Consider the following 12,042-nt stretch of genomic DNA (forward strand, 5'->3'; position numbering starts at 1 on the left):
TGTGTTGAATTGCTTCTGGCAAAAATAAAAATTTTAAAAAAATCCATGTTAACCACTGTTTTATTTACCCTCTCTTAATGTTCTCCTAATATTGTAGCTATCCTCCTGGCCTTCAATCCAAGCATACAAGACAAAGAATGTGAGAAGCTCAAAATTCTATAGTGGCTGTTGGCAAGGGGGAGGAAGTCACAGTAACTGCCACACTGGATCCACTTACATAAGAAGAGACAAAACATCCTCAGCACCTCTCATATGAAAGAGCATGATAGCAGGATGTCTACATGACCAAAGGTGCTGTCTGCAGCAAACTATAAGTTAAAGAAGAGGAAAATTTTATAGTCAGCTGGGTCTTCCACCTCTCTAAAGTATGCTTCTATTGTTCAGAGTTCATTTTTCCAAAAATCAGCTCACAGAAAAGAAGACCCTTGCTCCTGGAGTCCAAAGAAAGTAATATTGATGAGTATATGAATGCAGAGTCAAGGCTTGTTCATGAAACAATGTTTACAATGAAGAGGTGTTGGGGAAGGAGAGCAGAAGAGAATTACTAGTCCCACCTGGCCCAGGCAAGGCCAAAGAAAGTAGAAGTCAAGAAGAAACTACAGAGAATCTTGGACCACATCATTCCCCAGAGAATGCACTCAAGGAACTTCACCTTCACCCTAGGGCTGCAGTTGTGGATCGGTGGTAGAACATTAGCCTAGCATCTGTGGGCAATAGGCTTGACCCTCAGCACCACATAAAATTAAATGAATAACATAAAGGTATTCTGTCTACTAAAACTAAAACAGCCCTTTTTAACTAACCCCTTTCTTAATCCTTGAAAACTGTAGGAACTTCACTAATCAGATGAATTTGTATGGTTCCAGAACCACTATACTTGCTCAAACTAGATGTCTTTCTTCCATCTCCAGAGATATTATCTGTACTTGTTAATATAGCAATGTATACACTATTACCTCTTATGCTGTGAAACGTAATTTATAAAATTTTCATTAGATTTTAATGAACATTTAGAAGGAACACTGAGATGGTATCCCTAACACAAGAGCCTGGGGTAGGGGAGCCATGAGGTGAGCCCATTATGTCCCTCTTGCAGGGTTTCACCTGTTCAGAACTAAGCCATTAGTTTCTATTATACCTCTCCTATCACCTTCTTCACCCAATCAACTCTCTTGTCATTTTCCACAACCAATCCCACCATCTCCTTGGGAGGCTGACTGCACTATTGGCTATGTCATAACTTTCAACGACCAATTTTGTGACTTCATTCTCCTACCAAACTTATCGCCACCTGCTAGAATCTTAGGATTACCATGCAGTTGTAAACAAATTTGGATTATCACAAGTGACCAGTGACCAGTAATCAGTCATCAGAGTGGCTGGTGGCCAGTGAACAGTCACCACTGATCTCCATACTGAGAAACAACCTCAGCCACATCAGCATGGATATGTTTTCAAAAAAAAATGAGGTTAGTTGGGATAGAATATGGAAGAGAAGGAAAGATTTTAAATCAATAGATAGTGCAGAATGAAATCTTCCCAGATCTGCACAAAATGAGGCTGGTTTAGAGAATGTTTAGAATAACCAACTTGCAAGGGAACTAAGAATTGAATTAGGGTATTACTGGGGTAAGCAGTTTATCAGGAATGTCACATTTGGCTGATATGGTTTCTCTATGGCCTCTTGGAACACAGATGATTTTGACAGTTTGAACATTTTAGAAGTATGTTTTAGAAATGATTCTTCATATAAAAATGTCATGAAAGTAGTTATAGACAGGGCAGGGGCATCAGAATTCTCCATGTCCTACTTTACTATGATTTTTGAACTACATGGATTTTAAAAAACTGATGTGCCCTAACCTGTATCAGAGGACAAATTCCTTTGTGTGACAGGTAGTTTTGGAGCAGAAGCTATTTTTCATCTTTCCAAGAGTCTTCTTTCTAAAATAGAATACAAAGAGTCATTAATGGTATTTAAGCCTAAGAAGCAAAAGAGAGACCTACAGAAGGATAAAAAGTCAAGTTCCACATCTCTAATTCCACATTTATCTAAAATAATTTTGTGAAGTCTTTTTGGTTTTTCTGTATATCAAAAAACTATTGTAGGTTGGAGGAGTAGGTCCATGGTGAAGGGCATGCTTAATATATATGAAGTCTTGGTTCCACTTCCCAGCACTAGTAACCATCAAAAAAATTAGATTTAAATTTATTATTATATTCTATTGGTGATGGTAATTTCAGACTTTAGGGACAACATTTTCCTGTTATGATTATAAACTAGAATTTTAGGACAAATAAAATTACATAATCATTTTGAAGCATTTTCTTTGCCTCTTTATAACTGACATGTTTATCAGAAAAATTTTTACATTAATCGAAGTATATACCTACTGGCATTCATATCCTTAACTTGTTATGGGTAATATTGAGAGGAAGATGAACAAGCACAGTGTTAAAATTACATTACACTTCTTGTTTTGTTTTCTATTTTGTAAAAAATTTATTTTTTCTTCCTTCCTTCCTTCCTTCCTTCCTTCCTTCCTTCCTTCCTTCCTTCCTTCCTAACCTCCTAACAGAAGTCTGTCCATGGTTCTTAAAAACTGCTACTAGAAATGTCTTCTCCACAGTTGGAAGGTTTCTTGATTAGTGTGTTTCTGCATAGGGGGAGCATTCTACTTATGATCTTTCTCTATTCCTTCCTTTGCAGTGATGGAAACTTCCTTAGGGATGGAGGCTTCCTTGGGATTGCAAGCTCCCAGTCAGACCTTTTGTCTGCCACAATCTCCAGAATTCCCCAATTGCTACAGTAACAGAAAAAGCCAAATACTCCAAAGGAACTCACAAACTGAATGTGGGGACATTTCTGTAATAACTCCAGTCCAGAGTTCTACTACTTTCTGAGCATCGCCCCCAACTCAAAGCCAGAAACAAATAGAGAGTAAGAAACTAAATGAGATTAAAACCATGCTTTCAAAGCCTCTGGATCCCTGCCAGATTACCATGAAAAACCAAGATCCTCCTCTATTCCCTTTAAATAGCCCTGAAATCTATCAGCTTCTGCCCTCCATTGGTCCTCCGGACCAAAAGAAGAAGCCATACTCTGAAATTATCCATCTGGAAAAGAACAGCCTGAGTCTTGAGGACCAATGCACACTTCAAAATGGGATTAAATCTAGCAGTGGTTTTGCAGACCTCACCGCACTTCTGGGAGATATTCACCTTCCTGAGCTTTTCAGTTCCTTGAAAGACTTTGACCAACCTGAAAATCTCCCAATAACAAAATCCAATGACACCAGAGCCATCATGGTGAATCAGAGGCAGGAAAAACTCAACTGTCTAAAAGGGTCCTTGTAATCCAGTGAGGAACAACAAACATAAAGCCTCAGAGTGTCCTGATGGAACTCCACAGGCCAAAATGCAGCCCAGGGACCTAGAGTGCACATTAGGAGGAGAAGTTGCTCACAGGGATGCAGACAGTAGTAGGGCCCCTATGCACACAGCCAAGCAATCTAACAGAAAACCTCAGAAATCTGCATCCAGCAGGAACAGCAAGGCTAAGGGCCATGAGCAGGAAAAGACCAAGAGGAACAGAGAAAACAACTCCAGGAAAGCCCAGGAGAGGAAGGAGCCAGGCAATAAAGTCAAGGCAGAAGAGAAGCCAACCATGCTGAAGATGAAGCAGAAGAGAAACCCACCTGAGCTTTACCAAGAGAGCTTTAAAAAGCCTGAGGAGGGGCTGAGTTGTACCTCAGTGGTGGAACGCTCGCTTAGCACATGTGAGGCACTGGGTTCTATGTTCAGCAACACATACAAATTAAAGGAAGATATTGTGTCCATCTACAAATAAAAAAATGTTTTAAAAACATTAGGAAAAATGAGTTACTTTGGGGATTATGCTCAATGGGAGCAGATGAGCCTGGTTCCTATCCTAGGAGCTCTACTTCCACAATAATAGCACTTGCACAATAACAGTATCCTCTTGCTGGACTCATTCACTGTTATATCCCTAACACTAGAAACAGCTATTCAATCAGTATTTATCAAAATGTTGAATTGACTGGATTTTGTCCTATATTGGCTCCTGCAAGGACCTGGACCATACTTAATGCCCTCTGTTTGACCTGTATTTCAAATGCCTCCATTTCTTTAGGCAAAACACTATATTCATATTCTGAAGGGAAAGAGTCAACAGAGAAGTAGATGGGGTACTGTTTACCTTAGGTATGGTCTACTATGTGCTGTGTACAAGTGTCTTCCCAAATTCTTCTGCAAGGGATCCATAAGTTAAATAGTGAAGCCTTGCATTGGTATGCATGTTAGTGTGTATTGGGGATGGGAGGGTGCCCTACAATGTGCTTTCAGTCATTTTAAAAGCCAGTGACCACACAGTCACTTTAGAGAAGCTTAATTATGGCAAGGGTCTTCTGGCTGGGGGTGGCAATATAACCCCAAGAGATATATACATAATTATGTTTGACAGAAAAAAGACACTGGATGATATGGTAACACCTGAGCTGGATCTTTTACTTTGACAAATAAGTTACCATAGAACAAGCTCCCAGGGAGCTCCCAAATAAATTTTCAGAAAGTGTCCACTGAGTTAAGCTTTAAAACAAAGCATAAATTTTCAAGGTGGTGACATACAAAGTCTCCTGTGGCAGGCCTGCTTAACCTTACTGGAAAAAAGGTGTGTACATATTCAAACATATGCATACCTACAAGTAGAATGTGGCACTCTATTTGCACTTGGGTATATAAACACCCTTTCCTGGTTGCAGGGGCAGTAACTTTATCATGCAGGTGTCTCTGTGAACCCATTGCTTTTGCACTATTGAAGCAGGCTAGTCACCCCCACCCAGAAGACCCTTGCCATAATTAAGCTTCTCTTTGTCAGATCAGCAGGAAGTCTGCAGAAGATATTGAGGTTGGTAATTTCCTCTTTTTTTTAAATGTCAGGTTTGCACACAAAAGATGTGACAGAGTAGTCTGAAAGCTTATTAAAAAATGATTTTTATGTTTTCTTGGTAAAAACTTGTGAAACCTGTATCTGTCTAGGGGATAGAATGATACTCCATTGGTATTTGAACCTACTACCCCACCCCACCCTACTCCCACCGGGTAGAAAATTAAAGGAATTTCTATCATCTGTTTTCAGAGGAAGAATTCTTAGGCTCAAGCCATGTCTGAACCCTGCAATTAATAAATCTGGTTCCTGAGAATTCCTTAGGTATCTGGCCTCTTCTGTCTTAATTCACCATAACACTTTCAACACATCTTATAGGTATTCTTACAGTCTTACATTCTCTTCTAACCAATAACTTATTCCCTCTGAAATACCTCAAGCTACATATTTTGTGTAGAAAATTAAACAAGCTGAAAACAAATACAATGTCCTGGGTTACAATCCCTGATTTGTTTAAGAAGTCGGCTAGTTTACTTGAATTAGCAATCCCTCTTTGAATATGAGTTTTATGTGAGTGTAACAGAGGGGATATGTCTTGGGAAACACCTACCCAAAAGCAAAAACAACAACAACAAAAAAGCAACTCAGCTTGGTCACTGCTTTTTTTTTAACTACTGGGGTCCACTTTCTTCTGGTTCTATTTTCCTTTAAAAGCTAGGTGCTGCAGAGCTTGCTCATCATTGGTCAGATTTTCCAGAAGTTGATTCTAGCCCCACTCACCACCTTCTCACCCCTGGTCCTAAATCCTTGGGAGTATAATTGACAGATGGATGTTAGTGGGCATGCCGCCAGGCATCATCCTGGAGGAAAGGAGATAAAGGGTCTTGGATGTGGTGAGTAGGAATTTTGAGCATGGGATTCTGAAAGGAGCAGCTGCTGTATGTCCTCTACACTGTCCACTGGGCACAAGGCCATTTAAGGTTCTGGTATCCTTGGGTTGTTGCCTGACCAGCAAGGTCCAGCACTATCCTGGCTATTTCATTTGAAAGACCTAAAACCTTAGGTGATTTTGCCTGAGAATGGCAATTTGGGCTTGAGTGCCTTTAGGAAGGGCACTCCAAGCACTTGTGGATGCATCGCTCTCTACTGTAAACGCCCCCTCTGCTGATTCCTGCTGCTTCCTTTCACAGCCTCCACAATACAGTTTACCAATGAGGCAACTTGGGGAGGTTTTGGATTTGCAAGGGGCTTTGTGGGAGATGCAGTGCCTCTGTATCTCTAGAAGTTCCCCAGGTTTTCATGACCATGAGAGGGGTTTAGAGGGAATGTTTTATGAAGGAAATGTGACCTGATTTATACATAATTATGTTTGGCAGAAAAAACACACTGGATGATCTGGTAACAGATATTGAGGAAACCATGTGAGAGAACTGGCCTATAGATGACTAACTCTAGGGAAGTGTTGGAGAAGAAAACACAAAGGGTAGCTACATAAAAAAGCAAAATGTGCGGATTCCCAGGGGCATTGTAGTAATGACTGAAGCAAAAAAAAAAAAAAATGTTGAGAAGGAGTAAGATGGAATTATGGACTCTGGCTCTAAATTACAAGATAAATTGTATAACTAAATATTGAGGAAACCATGTGAGAGAATTGGCCTAGAGATGACTAACTCTAGGGAAGGGTTGGAGTAGAAAACACAGAAACAGTGGCTAAATAAATGAAGGAAAATGGGTGGATTCCCGGGAGCACTGTAATCCTGACTGACCCCCGCCACACACACACACCAAAAAAAAAAAAAATGTTGAGAAGGAGTAACATGGAATTATGGAAAAGACAAGAAAGAGACAGTTGACTTTGGCTCTAAATTACAAGATAAATTATATAGCTTGTACATTCTAGAGAGTGCTGGCTAGGGAATATCACAGATTCAATGCATGTCAAATACCTACTTTTCTTTTGAAGATTATGGAAAATAATGAAACTCTCAAGAAAATCTGGAGTCTAACAGCAAGAATAATTGGAAAGATTGTAACATTACTGGCATTTAAGACACAGGGAAAGAAAACTTCCAAACTGGGAACCATGCCTCTCCCCCATATTCAAAACTACTTTTGCCCTTTTGTTATTAAATGAGTGCTTAGTTTTTGAATATAAATAAATAGTTATTTTAAGATCTAAATTCCAAGCTGATATGGTGGTACCTTCGTGAAATCCCAATCACCTCCCTACCCCCAAACTGCACCCCTGCAAAAGCATTTGATAACTGGGATATGTGGTCAAACAATCAGAGGCACAAGAAATATGAATGGTTTTCACTTATAACTAGAACTAAAAATAATGTTTCTTAAACTGGTTTAAAAAAATAAAGTAAAATTCAGCTGGCCCTGGTGCCTGTCATTTAAAAGTCCCAGGAGACTCAGGGGAAATCACAAGTTTAAGGCCAAACTCAACAACTGAGCAAGGACCTGAGAAACTTAGTGAGATTCTGTCTCAAAAATAAAAACATAAAATGGGCTTGGAATGTAGCTCAGTAGTAAAACATGCCTGGGTTTAATCCTTACTGAAAAAAAAAATTAAATACCTTGCCATGAAAATGAGGCACAATGTTTTAGACTGAAAGGAACAGTGGTTTAGTGGGCAGTAGTAATTATAAACATTCATTACTAGACAAGTTTCCCTAACCAAGTTTGGACACAAATATGAAAAAGTATAGCACAGAAAATGTCAGTTACTCAGATTAAATTAAAATGACCACCCATGAAGTCAATTAACATCTTGTCCAGACTAGAATTGTTGGCTGATGGCTCTTTGGTTCTAGGGTCTTGAGGGGCTGCCCTACTCCTACAATGCCAAGTCATTGCCCCAAAGGGAACTGTCTTTGGTGGCTCTGATCCTGGTCATGCCTCTGACCATGCTCTCAGGCTTTCTGCAACATACTCTGAAATCTAGGCAGAGATCACATGGCTCATATAATTACAGAAGTAGAGAAATCTCACAGAAGCCTTTTTCCAAGATGGAGACCCTGCAATGCTGGTCATATGGCTCAGTTGACATCCAAAACCCTCAGAACCAAGGAAGCTAATGGCATAATTATCATCCCAAGTACAAAGACCTGAGAATCTAGGAGTCACTTGGTGCTAGTCTTGGAATCCATCCTCTAAAATGAACAGTTTTTATTTCCTAGGGGCAGAAAAAGACGAGTGACTTACATCTGCCTTTCTTGTGTTCCTATGTGGGCCCGAAGCCGACTGCATTGTGCCCACCCATATTGTACAACCACACATCAATTTCCTTCAGAACACCCCTGAAAGTCTCACCCAGAAGTAATTCTTTACCATGTTCCTATTCCTTAATGCAGTAAAGCTGATACCTAATATTAACCATCACATCTCCTAATGAGCTCTGGCTATAGGCTGCAGAAGAGACTTTACAACACGTTTTTGATGCCATTAGAGTGAGATGTCCACTCAGTGTTTGAAGTTGCAGGGAGTCCAGTGGCTTAGCATTGCTCTCCCAGTGCTAGCAGCTGTGAGATCTGCTTGGAATGATTCAGCCTCATGGTCTCAGACTCTCCCCTCTCTAGTCCAGTTCCTACAATCCATGGATTGTGCCATGTGCAGGTGCCCAGGAAGCTGAGTCCACAGTTTCTCCAGTCAGCCAGTGCCAACACTGCTCGGGGAGTAGAAACACATGGAATTCTCTGTGGAAAAGTGGTAAATAAATAAATAAACCTAAATAAACAAACAAACTCATTCTTTCCTGAACTGAGACTGTTTCTTTTTCCTTGACCTCCCAGGACTCTCAGAGAAAATAATCAGGGTCAGTTTTTCTTTGTACCAAATCCTTCACAGAAGGAACCAAGGACTATATAGTGTAGTCACTTTGGATCTGTTGACTATGTATTTGGTTACTTTTCAGAGTCCCTTGACTTGAACTGATTAATATTAGAGTTAGAAATACCAAATTCTAAATTTAGTAGAAAGATCTAGCCATTACCTATATCATCAAGGTTAGAGAACATACTTTTGGTAGGCCCTATGAATATAAAATATACGTAAGGCACAGAGTACATGTCCACAAAAAGTGTCCAATCACTCTGGAGAGAAGGAAAACATACAATAAAAAATAAATAGCATTTTCATACTACGTACCATACAAGCACTAGGAATTTTGAGGAAGCAGATATCACTGAATGGAGGCAATTAAAAGAATCCATTACTGGGGCTGGGAATGTGGCTCAGGCGGTAGCGCACTCGCCTGGCATGCGTGCGGCCCGGGTTTGATCCTCAGCACCACATACCAACAAAGATGTTGTGTCCACCGAGAACTAAAAAATAAATATTAAAAAATTCTCTCTCTCTCTCTCTCTCTCTCTCTCTCTCTCTCTCTCTCTCTCTCTCTCTCTCCCTCTCTCTCTCTCCTCTCTCACTCTCTCTTTAATAAAAAAAAAAAACAAAAAAGAATCCATTACTAAATAAGTGCTCAATAAATCCATAAAGGAAGTAGATTTAACCTGAGTCTTAGTGAGAAGGACTTAGCAGTAGACAGAAACTGCTTTAGACATGAGTAAAGGAAGAGAATGGTACTCCACCTGGAGCTTTTCAAGAACCAGGAGTGCACTGCAACAGGGCTGTGGTGGTTTACCATGATGTGCATCAGAGGGGGCCCTGGAGTTGGTCTCAGAAACTCTAGCTTCACAGAGCCTCCAAGAAATGCACAGTAGCAGGCACATTTGTGAGAGATTCAGGGAACACAAAAGAGACTCACGCTGGGGTGGGAAGGGCCTTTGATTGTGAAGATGTTTGACTTTCCACTGCTCAGATGGGCTCATTTTGAACAACTCTCTGCTACTTCCCTATAGTAACTGTGTCAAAGATGAGTTGATCTTACTGGGTTCTCTATCACTGGTTGAGCAAATATTACAACAAGAATGTATTTAGTATAAAATGAAAATTTATGAACATGGAGATAAGACTTTCCCAACTTCCTGGACACTATCATGAGGGCCCACTGCTTCCTACAGGAAGGGTTTTGTTCCTGTCTAAGAGCCTTCCTCTCTGGGATGGCCTCTGTTGTTGGTCACAATTCCTTCAGTTCCTAAGCTGCATTCCTTTTAGTAGTTTCTCAGATGTGAAGCCTCTTCTTTTTGACCATCCAGTACAGCTCTTCTTTACATCAGCCATTTCTTTCAAGTGCAGTGTTCTCCACAGTCTGAAAGAACCATTGCAAAATTGGCTGCTGTGGCTTTCTGTGGACATTCACATGAAACCTGTGACAAGCAGTCCACTAGAGACAACCTTGGGTGGATTCATAAACTCTGTGTCTAAACTAATTCACTATGTAGGATGGCTGTCCACTACTGCAATATCATTGGAAAGTAGCAGTACTTTCTTATTGCACTTCATTTGGGATTTCTATGAGAAGGTATGTGACACTATGTAAATTATGACCGCCCTTTAGTACTATTTCCTCTTGGGATCTTTGACTCTGCATTCCTCAGCCTGGGTACCAGTATACTGAACCAGCTCTGATATATTATGCACAGGTATCGTGAAAGTTTGCTGCAAAGAAAACTGAGTTGGTTCAAAAGGCAAAATCAGAATCCATTTTCAGCAGCAAGATCTAGCTATGAACAATTTTATCATTACTTGACAACCATGGTTGGCTGCCTGTGCACTTGCAAACCATTTGAGAAAGGAACATATATTGACCTCCAAATCCTAGAAAAACCTCTAGTAGTAAGTACTACAATAGTTTAAATTTAGTCTACTGCCCTTCTCTATTAAGCTTTGCTGCTTCCTTTTCTGGTGCAGGAAAGTCCAGAAGAAAGGATAATAAACATGAGCTCTCTTTGGAGGAAGAAATGGAACTGGTATTGAGAGCATTTCTTCTCAGAAGGGTTACTCGGCTTGGAAGTCTTCATAGGAAGTAATATTCATAATTCTTCTGTGCCATGATCACAGCTGTCCCCTTATCAGAGAGCACAGCCACCCTGATAAAAGTTAAATGAATGTTGACATTCAAACGGAACATGCTGGCTTAAAATCCTTCTCAATTCTAGAGAAGCCAAGTGGCTCAACTTGTGTTTCCCTATTCATTTCATTAACAGACTGCCATCTTCCAGGAGTACTCAGAACAGCCTTCTGTCCATGGCTCAGGAGGGCCTTGGTGTGGCTACCTATATTTCATAATTTAGATTTTTCTGGTCACTAGTGAAAACTGACCTCCTAACCATGCTCTGCCTTCTAGCAAATTATACACGAAGAAGGACATCTGTTTCGTGGTGGGATTTTCCATATTTTTGTAAACTATCAGCTGCATAGTGATAGAATACTCATGCAGAATACTTTGCTGCCTCTGTGAAACCAATGTAGATATTGCCATGTTTTCTTATGAACAGGCGCAGCAGTACCAATTTGAAAAGACACAACAGATAGGACTCTAAAGCCTTGAGTAGCTGATGGCCTCCTGGTAAAAATTTGTTTTGGGAAAAAAGGGGAAAGGATAGGGGGATAATCAAGATGCTTCTGTTTATACTGAAGGGTTTAATAAAACTATTGTATTTGTGTGTATATGTGTATGTACATATCTGCTTTTTAAATGTTCAGGCCTAAATACACTAAGTGCAACTTTCCATTCAAAAGTAATACTGAGGCTTTTTATGAATTTCATATAAAGTAAACTCTCTTGTTGAAAACATACATTTTGAATCACTGGGGTTGTATCTCAGTGGCAGAGAGCTTGCCTTGCATATGTGAGGCACTAGGTTCAATTCTCTGCACAGTAAATGAATAAAAATTAGTAAAGAAATAAAACCCACCAACAACTGAAATAGTATTTCAAAAACTAATTTTTTTCTTTACTACTACTGAATAACTCTCCTAGTCTTAAAAAAATTTGAATCATTTGAGAGGAATGAATCTGAATTCATCTTTGTTTTTATGGGCACATCCTTAACTTTCTTTAATATCCTATTCATTCAAACAAAAACTATGTTATTGTATAACAGAAATTCCATTCATCCACTCATAGACTGAATTAATATGTATTGGATTCCTTACCATGTGCCAGGTATTCTTCAGTGTGCTGGTTATACAGCTGTATCCCATATAATGTACCTGCTTTTATGGAGTTT

At 39.8% G+C, this 12,042-nt stretch overlaps 1 pseudogene; it reads left to right on the forward strand.

Moving 5' to 3' along the window:
- Positions 1–3,418: 3,418 nt before the first annotated feature.
- LOC113177595 (centromere protein I pseudogene) lies at positions 3,419–10,864 on the forward strand (annotated as a pseudogene).
- Positions 10,865–12,042: the final 1,178 nt, after the last annotated feature.

This window comes from Urocitellus parryii, chromosome 12 (assembly GCF_045843805.1).
Source record: "Urocitellus parryii isolate mUroPar1 chromosome 12, mUroPar1.hap1, whole genome shotgun sequence".
NCBI classification, from domain to species: Eukaryota; Metazoa; Chordata; class Mammalia; order Rodentia; family Sciuridae; genus Urocitellus; species Urocitellus parryii.